The sequence below is a fragment of the Lactuca virosa genome, chromosome 7, assembly GCF_052849685.1.
Source record: "Lactuca virosa cultivar CGN04683 chromosome 7, Lactuca_virosa_CGN04683_v6, whole genome shotgun sequence".
Lineage (NCBI taxonomy): Eukaryota > Viridiplantae > Streptophyta > Magnoliopsida > Asterales > Asteraceae > Lactuca > Lactuca virosa.
Genome location: NC_136432.1, coordinates 24,769,702 through 24,795,139, shown reverse-complemented (window position 1 = coordinate 24,795,139; position 25,438 = coordinate 24,769,702).

Here is a 25,438-nt window from a genome sequence, read left to right as displayed (position 1 = left end):
AGAGAAAACATAGATCCAAAGCATTTAGGGTTGTATGTGCACCTTAAGGTTGTTAGGATGCTCAAAACCCTTCAGTGGTATCAGAGCCTAGGATTGTTTTCTATTATACTTGATGTTTTATTGGTTTTCAAAGTTGAAAAAATCGAATTTTTGCACTCTGTCCAGTGAACTCGCTGAGCCCACTGGGTGACTTGCCGAGTCCCCTCAGAAAATGACCAACTCGACGAGTCCAGTTCATTTACTCGCCGAGTTGGTGGTCCAGTGTGCAGATGTTCGAGTTTTGGCTAGAAATTGGATTAGGATCATTACCCCAAACTGTTTTTTAAACCATGAAATCTTTTTTTTTTCATAAGGTAATGATCATGCTTGTCCAATTAAAAGGTAATTGTCATAATTTCAAGATTTGCATTAGTTTATATGATTAGGCTAATTTCTTGAAGATTGATGATATGAATTACCTTATGCTTATAAGTTTATTTAGATCATGCATGTTTTATTTGATTATTGTGTTAATTAAATTAATGGTCTAAATGGTTTTAATGGACTCCATAACTTCTCCTCAAGTTATGGAAAACCAAAAGTCTTTTATTTAAAAGTCATTAAACTCATAAGTTAAGAAAATGAAAAGTTTTGAATAGTGTCAAAACTTGTCCTCAAGTTTTGGAATTTGTAAAGTCACACTTATGAATACTTTAAAGGTCCAAGGAATCAAGCTACAAGAAAAGGTATGTTATCTAACTAGTTTTTGTTATACAAGTACCCATGATTGTATGCTAGTTAGGGTAATGCTTTGGAAAATCAAATTAGATGTATAATTAGAGAAAACATAGATCCAAAGCATTTAGGGTTGTATGTGCACCTTAAGGTTGTTAGGATGCTCAAAACCCTTCATTAGCTTCATAACACCCATGCATGCATGTAAAGTAGGGCTGTGCATGGGTCGGTTTGGGTCGGTTTTGGACCCAAACCCAACCCAACCCATAAATGTTCGGTTTCTGGTTTTCAGAACCCAATAGGATCGATTTCTGGTCGGTTCGGTTTCTTGGGTTCTAAGGTCGGTTTGGTCGGTTTTTCGGTTTCTTGGGTTCAATCCATACACTCACGAGTTCTGGGTTTAAACCCATGGGTTTTGGGTTTTAACCCATTTTCCAAAAATGAAGCAAGAATTAAAATACTTTAAAAACACCAAATTGAAGTTAAATACTTCAAAAAACATGAGTCTTACAACCAAATAGTCTACTACAAGTTACAACCAAAGCCCGAAATAGTCTATTATAACCAAAAAACAATCAAGTATGAGTCGGTTTCTCGGGTTGGATGGGTCGGTTTCTTGGGGCGGTTTGTCGGTTTTAAGTATGGGTCGGTTTCTCGGGTTGGATGGGTCGGTTTCTGGGTAAGAACCGAAACCAAACCCGACTTTTCGGTTTTTAAAAAATTCAAACCCTAACCATCGGTTTTGCTTCGGTTTAGGTTTTTTCGATTTCGGTTTCGTCGGTTTTAGTCGGTTTCTCGGTTTGTTGGTTTGGGTTTGCTCACCCCTAATGTAAAGTTTGTAACTTTACGTGTTATATCGACCCTAGGAGGTCAGATTTATACTTTGGATGTAATAAGCCCGACTGAAATCGACTGGATAGACTTGGAATTTGGGGGACTTGACGAGTCCTTCATAGGACTCGGCGAGTCGGGTCATGATTCCCCAACCTTTTCTAGTGCTGAGCAATCTAGTTGAGTCTAGGAGAGGACTCATCAAGATGGATGCGAATATGGACTTGAAGAAGAACTCGATGAGTTCAAGGAAGAACTCGGCGAGTCAAAGGATAAACGTCCCTACTGATATGAAGCAGGACTCGACGAGTTCAAGGATGAACTCGGTGAGTCATGAGCAAAAGGTCCTGATTCTGTATAAAGGAGAAATCGACGAGTCAAGGAGAACTCGGCGAGTTAGGAGTAAAAGTCCCGACTATGTAGTAGGGAACTCGACGAGTTCTTGAAAGACTCGACGAGTAGGACCGAAGTTCTAGAATTTTGGGGATTAAGGAACTCAACGAGTTGATGGACCAACTCGGCGAGTTGAGTCAACCAGATGTTGACTTTGACCAGGGTGTTGACCTTGACTTTCACTTTGACATGAGTTGACCCTTGAAAGGGTTATGAGTATGAAAAGGTAATTAAGGAAGATTGTTATGTGTAGGAGTTTGAGAGGAGTGATCCCAACACCGAGGACAGTTCAGACACTACACGACATTGATGTGAGTTACCTTCCAGTAGGAGTGGATCGAAGGCACCAATGCCGGCCCACTAGTAAGTAACTATAGTTGAGATGATTGTCTTTGTGATAATTGTCTGGTATGCCGCTATCTGTTATGCTTTATGTGCTAGTATGCTATGCTATTATATGATAGTGGTAGGGGGTGAAATAGTCCCTGGTTACCGGTTGAAAGAGACCGAAGGGGATGCCAACACCCATATATGCTAGACAGTATATGATTTATATGTTTTATGCTAGATTATTATGTGGTAGTAGTAGGGGTGAAATAGTCCCCGATTACCGGTTGAAAGAGACCGAATGGGAGGCCAACACCCAGATATGCTAGACAGTTACCGGTTGAAAGAGACTAAAGGGGAGGCCAACACCTAGATATGCTAGGCAGTTACCGGTTGAAAGAGACCGAAGGGGAGGCCAGCACCCAGATATGCTAGGCATTATTTGTATATGTTTGGTATGTGGTATGATGGAGGAACTCATTAAGCTTTGTGCTTACAGTTTTCAGTTTTGTTTTCAGGTACCTCTTCATCGAAGGGGAAGGAGTCGACACGGTAGCAGCGTATCACACACACATGATTTCCGCATTATGAGATTCTTGGGATTGTACTATGACATTGTTACTATTTTATGATATGGTTGAGACATGTGATCTATGGTTTTTATGAAATGAGATAACTTGATGATATTTTTCTATAAATTGTTTTATGAATCGTTATATCAAAAATGAAATTTTTGGTCTTGAAAATTGGGATGTTACAAGTTGGTATCAGAGCCTTGGTTTGAGGGATTCGGGCACACTCTCGGGTGCGACTGGACTCAAACTGAGGACTTGGTATGAAAATTTTCAAAAGAAAATCATTTCTATAAAAATAATTTTGAAAAGAATTTGAAAAGAGAAAAGAACTTTGAAAAGAACAAGGTGTGTGATGCGTGCAATCGGCCGAGCTCAAGTAAGTTTCCCTAAGATACCCATACAAGTTATGTTATGTTATGACATGAATTGAGAATATGTGAACTGCATGCTAGATTAGGGCTAAGGATCTAGGAAGGATTCCTTATATGCCTGCTATATGTGTATGAGAATTGCATGCTAGATTAGGGCTAAGGATCTAGAAATATGTCTGGTATGCCTGTTGTATGTGTTTATTGAGCTGCATGATAGTGCTGATTAGTTAGTGATATGATAGCCTGGATAGAATATGCTTGGTTTGGGTTACTAAATGCCTGAATGCTACTTGCTTTGTGCTATTAGGAGTTATAGTCATCTTTAATTAACTAGTAAACGAATACATTAAGTTACATATTGTGAGGACTAAATAATTTCAGAAGGTTAGGTCTAGCCCTATTACGCAGCTCTTGTTTGATTCCAACCGTTGTAGGGTAGGACCTCTCATTCGAAGAATTATCTGGTCTTAGTGATATGTAATGGTATTCGCGAGCTAGTTAGGTAAAGGTAGCAGGGACTTCTTATGCAACTGATGGCGGAGAGTGGGTTGGAGAGTTACCCAAGGGTAAGCCTAGGATGAGATCAGTGCAACAAGCATTAGTAGTAGAAGGGACTTGGTGAAGTCAAGGCAATCCTTGAGGAAGGTACGGATAGATGTGGAAGGTAGTATGGGCCCGTAGTACTGAAAGCAGATGTGACAACCTGAAATTTTCTTTGTATAATTTCCACAGTTAAATACGTCAAATAATAATATTAAAAAAAAACATTTCAAATGCATTTTGGCCGGATTTAAACCCGTTTGGTGTTTTATTTTATTTTTCATCAAACAATTTATTAATTGGAAGTGAAGTAATTATTGGCGTGTAATAAACCGGACAACCCGACACCTTAACTAGGTATTCACGGCCAAACATGGGGTGTTTGGGCCGTAAACACCCTTCTCTCCAAGAACTCATGCATACAACATGAGTTTACCCCTTGTCCTCACTTTTTACCACCTTCCACTCAAGAACACAAGTTTTTCTCTCAAGTATCATCATCTTCTTCTTCCAAATCCGCCCAAAAATGTAAGTTTTCTTCCTAGATCCTTTTAAACAACACTTAATCTAGTGTTTCTACACCTTCTCATCTAAAGGATTCCGATTTTTACTTAGATCTTCAAAGAATCTTCAAATCTTCAAGAACACCAAGAACACATTTGCGTTTTTGGGTCCTAAATCACCTCTACAAGCTTCCTATAAGTAAGTATACTTCATCTAACTAGTTATTGGCTTAGTATTCATGGATTAAACACCCAAAAACCCCAAGAACATGGGTTTACGGTTTTGGAACATTCCAAAACCGTAAACACCCCAAAGAAGGGTTTTGAAGCCCCAAACTCCTTCCAATGCTTGAGTAATGCACTAAGGACTTACATGCATGAACTAGGAACCCCAAAGACGTGTAAGGATGAGACAAACATGAGTTTACGGTTTGGGAAGGCCTCCCAAAACCGTAAACACCTTCTAAGAATGTTTAAGTGCCTTAAAAACCTTCCTATGCTTGTGTAAGTGACTAGAACCTTGCATGCATAGCCTAGAACCACCAAAACACAAGAGAAATGAACCAACATGAGTTTACGACCGTAAACTCATGTGTTTACGGCCGTAAACTCCCAAGGGAGTGGTCCAAGGACCGTAAACTCCAAGAAGTGTCCATTTCTAGCCCCAATCACTTCCTAAGCCATGGATTCGAGTCTAGCATAATTCCTTGAGTAGTTTAAGACCTTTGAACACCCAATGGCACCATTACCATGAGTTTACGGCCGTAAACTCATGGGGACAATGGTCCAGAAACCGTAAACACACTTAAGTGTAACCAATTGAAGTGTAAACTCCATAGTGATGCCATACACTCCTTAGATGCAACCTTTAGCACTCCTTGCACTTGAAACAAAGTGTCTTCATGCATTAGAGTGTCTTTACTTACCTAATTAGTGATTAAATAACTAATTAGATACATTTATGTATCACTACATGTTTCATAGGATCCGTGTGTGTGTTCAAGTCCTCACTTGACACCTAGCATCCTACCCGACACTTCCATCCACTTCACTCATTGCAGGTGAGTTCATACCCCTGAATCAACCTTTTAAATGATTTTAAATGCTTTTATGGGGGGGGGGATACAAGTTGAACTGTTATAGTTATTGTACCAATCACATGTGATTAATAACTAGAACAGACTACAAGATCTGCTACTACTTCCAAATTACCATCAAACTTTGGATTTTCAAGTGTTTCAAACCTTTTATCAAACTCTTTTAATGCCAAAACTGTTTTCAAAACTCTTTAAACTTGCTTTATTTTCAAACCCATATCTATACTAATATATTTATATAAGTAAGACTTGAAGGACTTAGGACTGATAGCTCACCTTATTTCCTGTTCCTTGTTTGGTTGTGGACTTAGGGTACTCTGTTATTTGTCCGACTGTCGTTGAATTCTTAGTTATATATCATATATATTTGTGTTAGATATAAAAGTCTTCACTTCAGTTCAATACCTTTGTGTAACAAAGGCATGCAATCAACATTACTATTTAACTATAATAGGTATAGTTAAGGATTACTACTCAATACTACTATTGCCATGACGACTACCAGAGTCAGTGCGGTTATGAGTTAATACATGTTAAATACTATATACAAGGAGAATACTATATACAAAGAGAATACTATACATTATGCAAGAGAACACTCTATACATTATACTAGAAAGTACATTATACATTACACAAGAGAACTTACTAAAATAGAATGTGATATACTATTTCTCGACACGACACGTCTTTGTGCTATCAATGCGTAACCAGAGTCTCCTGGAGGGAGAGCGGGCATTATGTGTATAGATCTATATGGGACAGACACTCCCACATCCCGACTGCTAGCTACAGTCCGAGCCGTCTAGGCCCAGGGGTGACAAAATGTCACATTACTACATATGACTCGGAGGGTCAACAGGATTCGATCGTCAGTCAGCATGGTTACGTACGAGTTCACATTCAACCCTTTAATTAACACCTTAAGAATTAAAGGCAAAACAGACTCCGTGAGGTGTATTGTATGTTTAATACTACCTGGAGTCTGCATTTTCATTACATTAACCGGCAGTGATACTGCTGGGGTAAAACATTAATTTCCCAAGTACTGTACATGAATGAAGTCAAAAACTATATTTCCATACTGATAGTTTCACTGGGAAAAACTTTTACATTTTCAAAGGATCAAACATGCAAACAACTGGGTCTTGGTAGAAGACCACTTTTACTGGAAAACATAGGGTTTTCTAGGGAGTATACTATTTTCAAACATCGAAATCAGTTATTATACTACATTGTCGTAAACATTTTTATACAAGCAATGACACTAAATACTTATGAACTCACCAGCTTTATGCTGATACTCGCTTTCAAAATAACTTGTATTCTCAGGTCATCAGTAGACAGGTACAGATGCAGCTTTTGAGAAGATGGAGCATATACAAGACCCATCTTTTATTTTGATTATACTTTTGGTGTCTTGCAACTGTACAGAACACGCTTGTATTACAATTATTATATTAATGCAATGGATGTTGTTGCTTGTCTTTACTATTATGCATTGTTATGATACTGTACATGACGTCCTCCACCTCAGAACGTATTCCGCCGTTCTCGGTTTTGGGGTGTGACAGATTGGTATCAGAGCATTGTTTATAGTGAATCAAGTATATCAACCCATAAAAGATATACGAACTATAAACACATCGGGATTAAAACACTCTGAGCAAGAATATATACTATTAAATAAGGAAATATTTAACTAAGTATATATATACATCCATTCACACTAAGGGTCAGTATCATACTAGAACAGAACAAAAGTATTAAGATTGTTGAACAACACAATTAGGCTTAGAGACATATAGTCAAATCTGGGAGGATGTAGCCTGATCAACTACATTTACCTAGGAGTGACTAGCCTGTGCCTAAGAGTGGTTGTGGTGTTGCAACAAGTCTAAAAACTTACCAACACTAGTACAAGAACATTTGAACAAGAATACTATAGGAGTATTCTGCATTTCCTGTAATTTACATATGTGAGAACTAAAAAGGTCGTTACTAGTAGGGCAATAGTTGCTAAGTGGATACACTACAGTTACATGTGACTAAGACGCTATAGACTTAGAATCTGTGATCTTTGCTTTACTTCCTGTTCCTTGTTTGGTTGTGGATTTAGAGTTAGGGTCACTTATTCGAAGGTCTATCCTGTCTCGATTACATGTAATTGGTATGCATTATGCAAGTATTGGGTCGACTAATACCGATCATCTTATAAGTATCTTAGGATTAGTACGTCTACTAACTATCTTCTCTCCATTCTCGCATAGATACAATGGCTGATTCAAGGGTAACCTAGAGAGGGGTGCCCGTCGCCAGCAGAAGATTATCTACTCATCCTCTCTCTTCCTAAGAAGAATAGCCTTCCTCTTCAATACCTCCGTCTCACCTGTCTGTAAAACATTCCCGACTTTGAAAGTACTATAACTAGCCCTCTAAACTGTCAACATTCTCCTTATGGTTTGATGTAAGACCAATTGTTAGGTCGTTTTTCCTGAACTCATTTTACATCCGTAATACCAGTAATATTGGCAGTTGTCTAATCTATTTGGAAGTTCATGCCCTTGTGTTTTCTTACTCTATTGATATGCATCTATCTAATTGTTGGACTATGGCGATTTATTCCATGAGACACTCTCATCATACTTACAATTGATTCTCACTGTTGTCATCATCTTTTAAAATTTTTCAGTAAAAGATGCCTCCTCGCAAGCGTCCGACCAGACGCACGCCCGTGGATCAAACACCACCACCACCTCCCCCACCGCAGTTCCACCCGGTGATGTTTCAAGCAGCTGTGACCGCCGCGCTGGCGCAAGTCAACTCTGGTGGTGTTAGTGGAACGAGAACTGGCACAAACTCCAGCCATGGTGAAATCCACCCACGTGCATGAGAGTGCACCTATAAGGATTTCATCAGCTGCAAACCTACTTACTTCAATGGAACCGGAGGGATCCTTGCACTGTCCCAATGGATTGAGAGAACCGAAGCGATCTTCGAAATGTGCTCATGCCCCGAAGGAAGCAAGATAAAATTTGCTGCTTGCACCTTCACCCAAAGGGCCTTGACGTGGTGGAATGGCCATGTCAAATCACTCTCCTTGGTAACAGCCAACGCCATGGGCTGGGACATACTGAAGGACCTCATGACAAGGGAGTACTGCCCGAGGGGCGAAATTCAGAAACTTGAGGAGGAACTCTGGAACCTCAAAATGCAGGGTTCCGACATAGTGGCTTATACAACCAGGTTCTGCGACTTGGTGGCTCTATGTCCTAACATGGTGCCCACCGAAAGCAAAAAAAAAAAAATCGAACGATACATCTGGGGATTTGTACCCCCATATCGAGGGAACGTTCTATCATCAAAACCTGCGACCTTCGAAAGTGCCAAGGAATTGGCCCAAAGGCTGATTAATCATGAAGTTCCCTCCACTCCATCAGCTACTACAACCACCACTTCTGCCCCAACCCACACCTCCAACAACAAAAGAAAGCGGTGGGATCGAAAGAAAGGAAAATCAGCCAAATCCTCTTCCAATAACCAACAAACAGTGGCTGTCCACGCTGCCACTACTCCTACTGCCCCTGTGCCCGCCAAAACATATGCGGGGAATCTACCCAAGTGCGATAAGTGCTCTTTCCATCATAACGGCCCCTGCCGTGAGATGCACTGCACCAATTGCGACCGGAAGGGCCATACCGTCCGGTTTTGCAGAACACCACCCAAACCTATTTCCCAAATCCCCAGTTCAGGAGCAAGCCAGGCCTGTTACGGCTGTGGCGAAGTAGGGCATTTCAAAAGAAACTGTCCGAAGGCTGGGAACGCAGGAGGAACTGGCAGACTACTTGCTATTGGCCACAATGAAGCAGTGGCAGACCCCACCGTAGTCACGGGTACGTTCCTTCTCGATAACTCTTATGCTTGTATCATATTCGATAGTGGGGCAAAAATGAGCTTCGTTAACCAAAAATTCAAACATTTACTTAAACAATCACCGCAACCACTAAAAGAAACCTTCGTCGTAGAAATGGCTAACGGAAAGACAGAGAGTTCTAACGAAATCTACATAGGTTGTACACTCACGTTAGATAATCATTCGTTTCCTATCGACCTCATACCGGTAGCGATCAAGAGTTTCGATGTCATCATAGGCATGGACTGGCTGAGTCTCCACCATACCGATATCCTGTGTTTCGACAAAGCCATCCGTCTAAACCTACCCAATAACGAAACCTTAATGATCTACGGAGACAAATCCAGTACGAGTCTTCGTATCATCTCTAGTATTCAAGCTCAGAAGTACCTGCGTAAGGAATATCGTGCATTCCTTGCACACGTCGTCGACACGAGCCAGAAAACAAAAGACCTAAAAGACTTCCCCGTAGTACGCAATTTTCCCGACGTCTTTCCAGAAGAGCTACCAGGTTTACCTCCGCAACGTCAGGTCGAGTTCCGAATCGACTTACTCCCCAAAGCTACCCCCGTAGCAAAATCGCCTTATCACCTAGCGCCTGCTGAGATGCAAGAACTGTCCGGCCAACTTAACGAACTGCTCAGCAAGGGCTTTATAAGACCAAGCTTCTCACCCTGGGGAGCACCAGTCTTGTTCGTAAAGAAGAAAGACGGATCGTTCCGCATGTGCATCGACTACAGAGAACTCAACAAGCTGACGGTCAAGAATCGTTACCCTCTTCCCCGTATAGACGATTTATTTGACCAACTGCAAGGGGCGAGTTACTTTTCCAAGATTAATCTAAGGTCCGGCTATCACCAGTTGCGAGTGCTTGAGGAGGATGTTCCGAAGACAGCCTTCCGGACTCGCTACAGACATTACGAATTCGTAGTGATGCCGTTCGGACTAACCAACGCGCCCGCAGTCTTCATGGACTTGATGAATAGAGTATGTCGTCCTTACTTGGATCAGTTCATCATCGTCTTCATTGATGATATACTTATCTACTGTAGAAGTAAGGAAGAGCATAGCGATCATCTGCGACAGGTCCTGGAAACCCTACGATCAGAGAAGCTTTACGCAAAGTTCTCTAAGTGCGAATTTTAGATCCGAAGAGTCGAATTCTTAGGACACGTGGTTAGCGAAGAAAGAATCCACGTGGACCCATCCAAGATTAAAGCTATTGAGAACTGGTCAACACCGAAGACGCCTACAGAAATTCGCCAATTTCTAGGCCTCGCTGGCTACTACCGAAGGTTCATTCAAAATTTCTCTCGGATTGCGAAGCCTCTTACGACATTGACCCAGAAAGACGTGGCCTTTGACTGGGTAGAGAAACAAGAGAAGGCATTCCAAACCCTAAAACGAGCCTTGTGCACCGCACCGATACTGTCCCTCCCCGAAGGGATAGAAGACTTCGTAGTATATTGCGATGCATCCAATCAGGGGCTCGCCTGTGTTCTGATGCAACGAGGTAAAGTCATCGCCTACGCCTCAAGACAGCTGAAGACACACGAGGTCAACTACACCACGCACGACCTCGAACTAGGAGCGGTTGTGTTCACCCTAAAAATCTGGAGACACTATCTGTACGGTACGAAGAGCACCATCTATACCGACCACAAGAGCCTCCAGCACATATTCAACCAGAAAGAGCTCAACATGAGACAACGACGGTGGGTCGAGCTAATCAATGACTACGAATGCGAAATTCGTTATCATCCGGGTAAAGCCAATGTAGTAGCAGACGCCCTAAGTCGGAAAGAATATTCTGGCCAAAGAGTGAAGTCACTAACAATGACTATCCATTCGCATCTATCCGCACAAATTAAGGAGGCTCAGCTCGAAGCTTTGAAACCTGAAAATATAGCGGGAGAATCCCCGCGAGGAATGGATAAGAACCTGGAAGCCAAGGGTGACGGAGCCTTATATCTCATGGACCGGATCTGGACATCGAAACACGATGGCTTCAGAGACTTGGTCATGAAGGAAGCGCACAACACTCGATATTCCGTCCACCCAAGTTCGGATAAGATGTATCTGGATCTCAAGAAGTCATACTGGTGGCCTAACATGAAAGTAGAGATTGCTACCTTCGTAAGTAAATGCCTTACTTGCGCCAAGGTCAAGGTCGAATACCAGAAACCATCAGGTCTACTCCAACAACCGGAGATACCTGAATGGAAGTGGGAGCGGATCACTATGGACTTCATAACCAAGCTACCCAAGACAACGGGTGGGCTTGATACCATATGGGTCATCGTCGATAGATTGACCAAGTCCGCACACTTCCTACCCATCAAAGAAACTGACAAGATGGAGAAACTCACAAGAACATACATCAGGGAGATCGTACGACTGCATGGTGTTCCTATATCTATTATCTCCGATAGGGATAGCAGATTCACTTCGAGGTTCTGGCAGTCCCTACAAAGCTCCCTGGGAACGAGGCTGGACATGAGTACAGCCTACCATCCTCAGACTGACGGACAAAGTGAGAGAACCATCCAAACTCTGGAAGATATGCTGCGAGCCTGTGTGATCGACTTTGGTAAGGCTTGGGATACCCACTTACCCCTCGTCGAATTTTCCTACAACAACAGTTATCACACGAGCATCAAAGCTGCTCCATTCGAAGCCCTCTACGGCCGAAAGTGCAGGTCCCCTCTGTGCTGGGCTGAGGTGGGTGACACTCAATTAGCTAAAGGACGAGTTCCTGAAAGCACTCTCACAGGTCCAGAGATCTTTCGGAAAACAACGGAGAAGATCGTTCAGATCCGTGAACGATTGAAAGCCTCCAGAGACCGACAGAAAAGCTACGCAGACAAACGAAGGAAACCTTTGGAATTCCAGGTGGGAGACCAGGTCCTTTTGAAAGTCTCACCCTGGAAAGGCTTGATACGCTTCAGAAAGCGTGGAAAGCTGAATCCAAGATACATAGGGCCTTTTGAGATTCTCGCTAGAATCGGCCCCGTAGCTTACAAACTCAACCTACCCCACGAACTTAGTAATGTACATCCTATCTTCCACGTCTCGAACTTGAAAAAGCGTCTATCCGATGAGACTCTTGTAATCCCACTCGACGAGATCGAGATCAACGAGAGCCTCAACATCGTGGAAGAACCTATAGAGATTATGGACCGAGAAGTCAAACGAACGAAACAAAGCCGCATCCCAATTGTGAAGGTTCGCTGGAACGCCAAGCGAGGACCGGAGTTCACTTGGGAGTGTGAGGATCAAATGAAACTTAAATATCCTCATCTCTTTGCTTAGTTGTGCTGTAATAACTTAGCTGCTTGAATCCTAAATTTCGGGACGAAATTTCCTCTAACGGGGGGATGATGTGACAACCCGAAATTTTCTTTGTATAATTTCCACAGTTAAATACGTCAAATAATAATATTAAAAAAAAAACATTTCAAATGCATTTTGGCCGGATTTAAACCCGTTTGGTGTTTTATTTTATTTTTCATCAAACAATTTATTAATTGGAAGTGACGTAATTAGTGGCGTGTAATAAACCGGACAACCCGACACCTTAACTAGGTGTTCACGGCCAAACATGGGGTGTTTGGGCCGTAAACACCCTTCTCTCCAAGAACTCATGCATACAACATGAGTTTACCCCTTGTCCTCACTTTTTACCACCTTCCACTCAAGAACACAAGTTTTTCTCTCAAGTATCATCATCTTCTTCTTCCAAATCCGCCCAAAAATGTAAGTTTTCTTCCTAGATACTTTTAAACAACACTTAATCTAGTGTTTCTACACCTTCTCATCCAAAGGATTCCGATTTTTACTTAGATCTTCAAAGAATCTTCAAATCTTCAAGAACACCAAGAACACATTTGCGTTTTTGGGTCCTAAATCACCTCTACAAGCTTCCTATAAGTAAGTATACTTCATCTAACTAGTTATTGGCTTAGTATTCATGGATTAAACACCCAAAAACCCCAAGAACATGGGTTTACGGTTTTGGAACATTCCAAAACCGTAAACACCCCAAAGAAGGGTTTTGAAGCCCCAAACTCCTTCCAATGCTTGAGTAATGCACTAAGGACTTACATGCATGAACTAGGAACCCCAAAGACGTGTAAGGATGAGACAAACATGAGTTTACGGTTTGGGAAGGCCTCCCAAAACCGTAAACACCTTCTAAGAATGTTTAAGTGCCTTAAAAACCTTCCTATGCTTGTGTAAGTGACTAGAACCTTGCATGCATAGCCTAGAACCACCAAAACACAAGAGAAATGAACCAACATGAGTTTACGACCGTAAACTCATGTGCTTACGGCCGTAAACTCCCAAGGGAGTGGTCCAAGGACCGTAAACTCCAAGAAGTGTCCATTTCTAGCCCCAATCACTTCCTAAGCCATGGATTCGAGTCTAGCATAATTCCTTGAGTAGTTTAAGACCTTTGAACACCCAATGGCACCATTACCATGAGTTTACGGCGGTAAACTCATGGGGACAATGGTCCAGAAACCGTAAACATACTTAAGTGTAACCAATTGAAGTGTAAACTCTATAGTGAGGCCATACACTCCTTAGATGCAACCTTTAGCACTCCTTGCACTTGAAACAAAGTGTCTTCATGCATTAGAGTGTCTTTACTTACCTAATTAGTGATTAAATAACTAATTAGATACATTTATGTATCACTACATGTTTCATAGGATCCGTGTGTGTGTTCAAGTCCTCACTTGACACCTAGCATCCTACCCGACACTTCCATCCACTTCACTCATTGCAGGTGAGTTCATACCCCTGAATCAACCTTTTAAATGATTTTAAATGCTTTTATGGGGGGGGGGGATACAAGTTGAACTGTTATAGTTATTGTACCAATCACATGTGATTAATAACTAGAACAGACTACAAGATCTGCTACTACTTCCAAATTACCATCAAACTTTGGATTTTCAAGTGTTTCAAACCTTTTATCAAACTCTTTTAATGCCAAAACTGTTTTCAAAACTCTTTAAACTTGCTTTATTTTCAAACCCATATCTATACTAATATATTTATATAAGTAAGACTTGAAGGACTTAGGACTGATAGCTCACCTTATTTCCTGTTCCTTGTTTGGTTGTGGACTTAGGGTACTCTGTTATTTGTCCGACTGTCGTTGAATTCTTAGTTATATATCATATATATTTGTGTTAGATATAAAAGTCTTCACTTCAGTTCAATACCTTTGTGTAACAAAGGCATGCAATCAACATTACTATTTAACTATAATAGGTATAGTTAAGGATTACTACTCAATACTACTATTGCCATGACGACTACCAGAGTCAGTGCGGTTATGAGTTAATACATGTTAAATACTATATACAAGGAGAATACTATATACAAAGAGAATACTATACATTATGCAAGAGAACACTCTATACATTATACTAGAAAGTACATTATACATTACACAAGAGAACTTACTAAAATAGAATGTGATATACTATTTCTCGACACGACACGTCTTTGTGCTATCAATGCGTAACCAGAGTCTCCTGGAGGGAGAGCGGGCATTATGTGTATAGATCTATATGGGACAGACACTCCCACATCCCGACTGCTAGCTACAGTCCGAGCCGTCTAGGCCCAGGGGTGACAAAATGTCACATTACTACATATGACTCGGAGGGTCAACAGGATTCGATCGTCAGTCAGCATGGTTACGTACGAGTTCACATTCAACCCTTTAATTAACACCTTAAGAATTAAAGGCAAAACAGACTCCCTGAGGTGTATTGTACGTTTAATACTACCTGGAGTCTGCATTTTCATTACATTAACCGGCAGTGATACTGCTGGGGTAAAACATTAATTTCCCAAGTACTTTACATGAATGAAGTCAAAAACTATATTTCCATACTGATAGTTTCACTGGGAAAAACTTTTACATTTTCAAAGGATCAAACATGCAAACAACTGGGTCTTGGTAGAAGACCACTTTTACTGGAAAACATAGGGTTTTCTAGGGAGTATACTATTTTCAAACATCGAAATCAGTTATTATACTACATTGTCGTAAACATTTTTATACAAGCAATGACACTAAATACTTATGAACTCACCAGCTTTATGTTGATACTCGCTTTCAAAATAACTTGTATTCTCAGGTAATCAGTAGACAGGTACAGATGCAGCTTTTGAGAAGATGGAGCATATACAAGACCCATCTTTTATTTTGATTATACTTTTGGTGTCTTGCAAACTGTACAAAACACGCTTGTATTACAATTATTATATTAATGCAATGGATGTTGTTGCTTGTCTTTACTATTATGCATTGTTATGATACTTTATATGACGTCCTCCACCTCATAACGTATTCCGCCGTTCTCGGTTTTGGGGTGTGACAGCAGAGGATCCGTACTCAAGTCAAGGAGGGTCGAGATAGAACCAGGGAGCTTGTAGAGTGTGTGAGACCTCTCGAGATTATGTATTATCTTGACGATTGTATGTTTTGTTTCAGAATGGTGGTGACATGACACAGAGCGGGAGGTTCAGGGTCTGGATTAGGATCAGGTTCAGGTTCGGGTGCAGGGTCCGAGCAGGTTGATGACGGAATATGCGAGTTCATCGCGTCAGAGATTACACGAGGCATCCTTGAGGCGACCCCGGTCATTTTCGGGTCGATCAAGGAAGGGATCATCAAGCTGATGGAGGATCGCCTCAGAGCGTTCAGGAGCGACATGGCATCTGGCCAGTCAAGGACGCGCACACTCTCCTTCAAGGACTTCCGGGGATGTGGTGCGCCAGACTTCGACGAGGTGAAGAACCTAATTGCGGCCATGAGGTGGATTACAGACATGGAGTCTGCCCAGCTGACGAGCTTCTGCCATGAGGGGTCGAAGGTCCGGTATGCTGCGGGTTGTTTGAGAGAACGAGCTCGGGATTGGTGGGAGGCGGTCAACGAGTCGTTAGGAGCCCCATCCATTGAGGGTATGACTTGGTCGAATTTTGTGACCAGGTTTACGGGCTGAGTTTGCACCAGCTGTAGAGCTTCAGCAGCTGGCCAAGGAGTTTCTTGACATGAGGCAGACGACTGAATCGGTGACGGAGATTACCGCCAAGTTTAGGGAGAGGGCTTTACTGGTGCCTCAGTACGCAGGGGATGAGGAGATGAGGAAAACTCGGTATCACGATATGTTGAGGGCTGACATCCGGAAACATGTCAGCTACTCGGTATGTCCGACCTTGGAGGACATGATTGCGAGGGCGAGGGAGAGGGAGATTGACATAGAGCACCTCCGGAAGAGGAAGGAGGAGGCCGGGCAGGTTACTGAGGTTTCGGGGAAGAAACCTAAGGGATCCGACTCTAGGTCGAAGGGCCAGCAGGGCTGGGGCCGCTGTGGGAAATGCGACAAAGCGCACGAGGGAATGTGCAGAGTGGGCGCATTGGGCTGCTATAAATGCGGCAAGATTGGACACTTTGGCAGGGATTGTACTGCCGCTACCCCCACCCTCCAGACATCAGACCTGGTTTGCTTTCACTGTAATCAGAAGGGACATAAAAAGCCCAATTGCCCGAGATTGACCTCAGTAGCGCTGGTGGTGGCGCCGGCTCCAGCGACCCTGCGTATCACGGATGGCCGACAAGGAAAGACGGATGCTCCAGTGTATTGGAACCTAAAAGTGAACCTCTAGCAATCCTGAGTCCGGATTCAGAAGTACTTCCATTCCGGAACAAATGGTCCGGAGTGATATGTGAAGAGTGGTCCGGAATCTGTCCGGACCAGGAAAGAAGAAGATGCGAAGCTGAAGGCATTTCGGAATGACTCTCATGTTCGGAATGGATGCTGATCCGGAACAACACTATTTTGTCTTTGTGCATTTATTAAGTTTGTCTTTGTATTGATATGACATTTCATAGGACTTAGTCTTTTGTTTTATTAGACAATCAGAATGTCAGAAACATTTCTATTGTCCAGTCCTATGTAAGTATTCTAGTTAATTCACTGTAACCTTCACTCCTATTTATAGAAGAATTCAATACAAGTCAACTACGGATCTTTCACTCAACTTTTGGTATTCACTAAGTTATTTCAAACATTCTTCTTGTTCCTCATTTATTAGCTTTACCTTGATCATTCATTCTCATTCTTCATTTATGACTTGATCATTTGTTGAATACATTAACTTAGACTTGACTGGTCTTTCCAGGCTTGACTAGAACATTTATTAGTAAGCATGCATTGATCTTAAGCATTCACTCAAGGTTTGAGTTCTTAAACCTTGTCCCTGCGCATTAGATCTGTCTTGTTCTTAGAGTTCCAAATCGGACAAACCAAAAATTGTGTGTCATAAGTGTGGACATGCAAACCGTTTTGCTAAAGATTGCCTGGCCGATGCTCCACAGAAACCAAAAATCAAGGATTCTGCTTACTACTATTGGATTAATGTCTATGTCCATAACTATATTTGGTATGTACTTGACCCGACCCGGCATGGTCCATTTGGGTTGCACTTCACCGACACAATTTATATGGATAGTCTTTTGAGAATAGTATATTTATGATTTATATTAATATATTATAAGTTCTAATATATTAATATGGAATCATATTATTTAATTAGTATTGATCAAGAATTAATTTAGAATTAATTAAGTGATCAAAAAGAACTAATTAAATATGGACTCTTATATATATGGAATGGGCCAAGTTCATTTAGGTTGGGCTAAGCTTTCATGGATGGTCCATGGAGCTTTTAACCCATGGATCCTATGTAAATGAAAGGTCATGGGTATTAGGGTTTACATGGATGTAACCCTAATCCTCCATAATATATAAAGGGGTCCTTGGCTCACAAAATTGGCACAAGTGTGTGAAAATAAGAGTGGGCCGATTTTAGTGTGCATACATATTCTCTCAAGTTCTTCCAAGGTGTTTTGGTGATTTGTGATTCCATTTGAGGCTTCCACACTATTGAGGCTAAGCTCTTAAAGCTTGAAGACATCAAGCTACATCAAAAGGTATGTCATCTAACTAGAACTTTGTAGTATAGGTGCTTCATAATATGCTAGTTAGGATGAAACCTTGGAATAGTTAATATTTGCATGTATAATAGAGAAAACATAGATCCAAGGTTTATAGGGTTGCATGTACACCATAGAAGTGTTAGAATGCTCAAAACCCATCAGTGGTATCAGAGCCTGGTTGTTTTCTGTTATATTGATGCAAATGTTTTATTTTCAAGTTGAAAAAAAAGGAAAAAAAAAACATGACGTTTGTCAAATTTTAAGATAATTACTTGTTTTGTGAAAATCGAATTATTTGTAAAATTTGAATCATTTGTTATATGAGTTGAATTAGGTCAAATTTAGTAAAAGATAAAATGATATGATTATTTTATTAGTTTTAAAAGTTTGATCTAAATGTTTTAAGGAGTTACATATTTTGTCATAAAATTTTGGAGCTCAAAAGTTTTTTTTAAAGTTGTGATCTTAAGGGTTTTTGAAACTTCCATAAGTTATGGATATGAAAGTTTTTTTTAAAAAAAAAATTGATTCAAAGTTTTTATGGAGTGACAAAATTTGGTGTTAATGTTTTAAAGAATTCCATAACTTGTTCTTAAGTTATGGAACATGGAAAGTTTCATCATAAAACACCATTAATTCCATAAGTTATGGAATCCAAAGGTTTTCAAGAATTACAAAACTTGCCCTCAAGTTTTGGAATTTGAGAAAAGTTTTTTATGAAAAAAAGAATTGAATTCTAAAACTCTTGGGTTCATAACTTAAACAATTAATTAAATGGTTTTAATTTTGAGTTTAATAATTGGAATCATGATGTTTTGTTGAATAGTTCAAATTAACTCTTATGGACTTTATTAATAGTTAATTAAAGCGTTTAATTAAAAGAGTATTATTAATCCATAAATATATGGTTTGAGTTTAATTAAATTAAAAGTCTAGTTTAATTAATAGATTAAACCGCCAAGTATTTTAAATGTCTAAAATACACCCTTATACTATTATAATATTAAAAGTTTAATATATTATATGTATAAGAGCAAGTCGTCTTACCATTAGTAGGCCTCATTCACGAAGCCGGTCTATAAGGGGGGGGGGGGGGTATAAGGTTACTGCCTATAAAATGACAGTTTAATGGGTGTCCACTCTCACTCACCGCTTCCTTGACCGGTGGAGGGTCGTTAGCCAAACAGGTAGGACAAGGACTATAATTCTCCCTTCATTATAAGTATAATGATAAATACTAAGTAACTAAACACTTATAAATTTCCAATCTTAGTTACTTAGGAAAATATGAATAAGGTGCTAATCCATGAAATTACACTTTGCACTTTGTTTAAGCTGTTAGTGGAGCGTGTGTGGTTAACCGGCACACTAACCTGGACTTAACAAGGTAGGCAAAGGGTAACTTAATGTTTATCATAGTATCGTTGGAGCGTGTGTGGTTAACCGGCACATCGATTGAGGGGTAAATATTAAGGGTACCAAGTATATTTGCATGGTTACTTCACACCTTGTTTTGTGATCCTCGGCATCCCAGTCACAAAACCTGAAGGGCACACTCGAGATTGAAACATGCCATTGAAAAGTTCAATGAATCTCAAAAGAATCTAGGAGTTTCAAAACCAATTAAAACCTAATAATACATTTCGTTTATCTTGGTGGAAATTGGTGAATCGTCATTCACATACCTTCAAATATTTTATAGCTTGGATTACAGCATCCCTCTTCCAAGTTATAAAATAGTTTGTTGGGTCCTAGCCTTAATATATCATATTGGGTGTTATATTAAGGACTTAAATCAACTTTACGTGAATTTCTCCCATTGTTGATGTCTGGTTTAGACAACAATGATCTTCCCAAACCAAGCTTTCCTAATGAATATGACTTCCCGAGTTTGGCTCATGGAAGTCATACTTCTCTTCCTCCACCTCCTCCAATTATTCTCCCTAACCCACAAGTTTAAGGTCACTTAAGCCCTAATGGCAAGCAAGGTCTATGTGTGATCACATCTTAGAGATGAAGTCACATATTGACAAGCCGGGAGAGTTGGGTGTCAAAGTCTTGAGAAAGTTGGATGTTCAATCACTTTCTAAGTCACATAGTGAGTTCCTTTGGGACTACTATGAAACAGACTATGACATGAACCTTAATGATCATATCTATTTGCTTGGTGCTGCTGAATCAACAATGATTTGGAATGATAGTAAAGCAAATTTGATTAGAAGATCAACTTCCCAAAAACTTTATGGACAGTGACAATGGTGACACTGGAAATCCAGAAAAAGCATTCTCTTCCCAATGGAAAGGGATTGGCCATAGTCAACCCGGTTGACCAAATGGTAAAGAGAAAGGCTAAGTCTAAGATAGTCCCATTACCAAAGGGTCCATATGTTTATTTTGCCAAAGGAAGGGGCGTTGATTGCAAAGCTGCCAAATTTACCTAAGGATGTTAAAGTCAATAAGTTTGACTCTACATCAGGTAGAGCCCATTATCTAACTCTGTTAAGTTCTATTCTGAGATCCTCATTACATGATGTGACTGGGTCACATGTTGATGTTTTAAGAATCAAAGAATAGAGAGAAATCTTAAAGGAAGTATATGCTGATTCTGATCACGAAGGTGGATTTCGATCGCATCAGAATTTTGAGCAGTTGCTTAAGAAGTTATGATATATTGCTAAGGAATAGATAACAACATTTTTCCATGTGGATTGTAAGGATAAGTTTTTCCGCAAAGTTTTAAAATAAAAGAAAATTGTTTAATTTTATTTATTTGAAGTATCCTTACAATGGCATTTGTGGAAAATTGTTGCTTATATGATTCCACTGACAGCAATATTGGAAAATGGATTTGATTCTTTCATTTGTGGTAGTGTCTAAATTTACCAAATCAGGAAAGTTCCTCATCACCCAAGTTTCAATTGGACCGAAACTTGGAATCATGCAAGTTGAATAGTATGATGAATGAGAACTTTCAAGCATTGGAAAATCAAGACTAATTACTTGTTCACATGGATGTGTGAGTCAAGTGAAGGACTAAAGGGATCGAGTACACATTCTTGTGCACTGGTCATGTCCACCACAAAGCTCGTTAAGACTATTTGATCTACTAAAGTTTAGTAAATATGGTTATACTTACAAGTTTAAGTATAATTCTGAAACATTGGAAAAGTCTCAATGTATGGCAGAACGAATGGGAATAATCAAATTAGGCAGAAAGATAAAAGTTTCTCAAATCTGAAAAGATGGGAGAGTACTTTAGTATCATGTTTGTGATCATCTTAATGATTTAGAAATCATATCACAATTAGTCCTCTAAAGGTCATCTTAGTGCATTCTTATGACTAAGAAGAGGAGTCATGAATTGTTGAAATGGTTAGATCAGGAAGATGGGTCATACTTCGTTCCAAAACAATTCTTAGAGTCATACTCCAAGATTGTAACTTGAGTGACATATCTTAAAGAAAGGTTTGAAACACTTGTCAAATGTAAGAGTAAAAGTGTCCTACTCTTGTACATTTGAAATTGGTAAGTTGTGATGTTTTGGATAAAACAAAGACCAACTAAGGCCAATTGTGTGAAGTGTTTGTCTTGATAAAGAATCCGCACTATCTCTTGAATATTTGGCAAGATAGTCTTATATGTCAAGAGGATAGTGGGAGTCTTAAAGATCCTAAAAAGAATTTCAAGAACTAATCAAGAATAAAACCTGAGGTTCTTCACTAGCACACAACTTGAGGTTTATAACCTATCGTGGTGACATATTCTGTGCCCATTCCAGTTAAAGTTGGCTTTGCATAGGAGTTCTGAAAAGTTCTCAATTGGTTGCATAACAACTTGGAAGCAATGGCAGGCCCTGTACTGCCAGGTGGCAAGAAGTTAAGATTGCATAAGTTCAGTCCATATGAGTTTGGATTTGTCATTATCCTTGTCTTATGACTATGGTTTTGACGATTCACATGGATAAGAACACATACACCATAAAATCTAAGGGTCATAAGGTTTCTCTCCGATTCATGCAAATGATGGTGAGGAAACAGTTCCACCAAGTAGATTTGAAGCAGATGGCAAAAGGTCTAAACAATTAAGACTATGATTACGGCATCCCTTTTCATAGTTCTGAAATTGTTTAGACACACATGCATGCTATCTAAGGAAAGCTGTATGATTTTGATAAAGTTTTATCAAAGCATCTCGTATCAGAAATCTGAACTTTGGTAAGAAAGTCAATAAAGTATTGATTTCTAGAAGTCCAGCTGATTTCTGAGTACATGTCAAAGCTAGTGGGAGCATAAGTGTTATGCTAATAATCATCATGTTAGTGGGAGCATGATAATTATTGTTAGTGTTGCAAGTTAGCAATGTTAATTATAGAAAACAAAAGTTTCAATTCGTGAGGCTGCAGGGATTGAAAAAGTTGTTTTGCTATAATTAAGGGAGAGAATATACTTCATTTCAGTTCTAAAGGCTTAGATTGAGACCTTAATCATCTTTAGTCAAGAATATATATATGAATTTCATGTTGGATTGGTTCAACTTAAGGAAATTCTATATATTTCGTTCTCAAAATTCGATTATGATTACGGCATCCCTCTTCATAGTCAAATTTTGAAAACATGGCAAATAAAAATATTGTAGCAAAAGACTGGTCTAGAATCATGTCTTTATGTGAGACATCATGAATCGTGTACCATTTGCTTTGGGTATAGGATCGATTGCATGTGCTATAATATTTGTCATTTCTAAATTTTTCCAAATGCCCAAAGGCATTAAGAAGGGAAAAGGTCTAGAATTGGATATGACTAAAATGATTAAGCAATTGTCGAGGACAATCTGAGGTTTACCAAAGATTGGTTGCTCAGGGACAGTTGGAAGTATAGTGCTAATTTTGGAAGGACCATATTGACATATTCTGAAAAGAGGCATCTCTTATTTAGAAGTGATAGTCAAAATGAGAATATGGAGTTGTCTCCATAGGTGGAAGTTATCTGTGTAAGATTAGAAAACTTAATGCAAGAAGCATGTCCAAAGCAATGTACTTTGAATATGAGACTTAGTTTCCATGGAGTTGATCTCCATTGGAATACCTTATAATGACTGTTGACAAGTCTTTGTGACTTTGTACATATTCATTACAGGAGGGTCAGTGCATATAAGTTTAAAATCTAAACAGATTTCGATAAATGATAGGAATTTGAAATTCTCACATTTTTCGATAAGGATTTGGGAGTGTGAAATTAAAATCATTGAAATTATGTTCAATTGGTTTATTTCACAAAGTAAGGATCATAGACAAACATAGAGTGCATACTTGGTGTATGGCAAAGCTATTGTTTAAGAAAAACATAGTGTACATGCTTGGAGCATGGGACAACTAGTGTTTTTAATTCAAGTATAAAGTTGATAAAACCGAAACAATGAATAATGAGTAATCAGTATGGTGATAAATAAAAGTGTTTATTTATATTCATAGGGTTTGATACCATATTTGATTCATTTATTCTTGTGTTTCACTTTGCATGTTTTGACTTCCAGAATAACTAAGTTGCTCTTCCTGAATGATTAAGTTATTCAAACCATCCACAGTCGGTCATATGTTGGAAGTAGATATGAATCAAGACTGTCATGGGTTGGTTTGTAGAGGTCCAAGTTGGTGGACAAAGTGGTGCTACAACACTCATGAGTGCTCATAAGTTCTGAGTATTGGATTCAACCCGCGCTCATTTGAATCACTTCATGGATTTTATCACGAGTGATCATGAGACGATAATATCTTATATTCTTCAAACCTAGAGATATGAGTTGTTACTATGAGTTGGTTATACATTGATTGCACGAAAACGCATTTGGTAACTCGATGTTATAAAACGTGCCTTTGTGTATGATTCAACAAGTAGTAGAACAAGCCATATGAGTCGAAGTTTATCCATTCCTTTTACCTTCGGGATAAAAGCGATATCTGTGGGCCCCTCGATGATTTAGCGATGACACATGTGAGTGCTTGGCCAAGCCAGGACTGATTTGATTTGTTCAATCAGTCAGTCATCATAAATCGAAAATCGGGAAACAACAAATGGACAGAGAGAATGATTATAATCCATGTCTCAGTCCATATGATATCTAGAATGGAGGAATATATGATCCCTTATCTAATGGACAAGTCATTGACAAGGTCAGAGTTCGACAGCGGCTTTAAGAGCTACGATTGCCAGTTAGGTTTTGAAGTCATACTCAATAATAGTTTTAGACTTATCCAAGTGGGAGACTGTTGGATTAATGTCTAAGTTCATAACTATATTTGGTATGTACTTGACCCGACCCGGCATGGTCCATTTGGGTTGCACTTCACCGGCACAATTTATATGGATAGTCTTTTGAGAATAGTATATTTATGATTTATATTAATATATTATAAGTTCTAATATATTAATATGGAATCATATTATTCAATTAGTATTGATCAAGAATTAATTTAGAATTAATTAAGTGATCAAAAAGAACTAATTAAATATGGACTCTTATATATATGGAATGGGCCAAGTTCATTTAGGTTGGGCTAAGCTTTCATGGATGGTCCATGGAGCTTTTAACCCATGGATCCTATGTAAATGAAAGGTCATGGGTATTAGGGTTTACATGGATGTAACCCTAATCCTCCATAATATATAAAGGGGTCCTTGGCTCACAAAATTGGCACAAGTGTATGAAAATAAGAGTGGGCCGATTTTAGTGTGCATACATATTCTCTCAAGTTCTTCCAAGGTGTTTTGGTGATTTGTGATTCCATTTGAGGCTTCCACACTATTGGGGCTAAGATCTTAAAGCTTGAAGACATCAAGCTACATCAAAAGGTATGTCATCTAACTAGAACTTTGTAGTATAGGTGCTTCATAATATGCTAGTTAGGATGAAACCTTGGAATAGTTAATATTTGCATGTATAATAGAGAAAACATAGATCCAAGGTTTATAGGGTTGCATGTACACCATAGAAGTGTTAGAATGCTCAAAACCCAACAACTACGTCCGAAGAGCACAAGAGATGGCTGAAAGCGAAAAAGCCTTTGTAACAACGGTTTCAAGAGATGTTGAAGGATATTGGTCATCCGGGGATGATGATGATATGGTAACTGGTGGGAATATCTGTTTGATG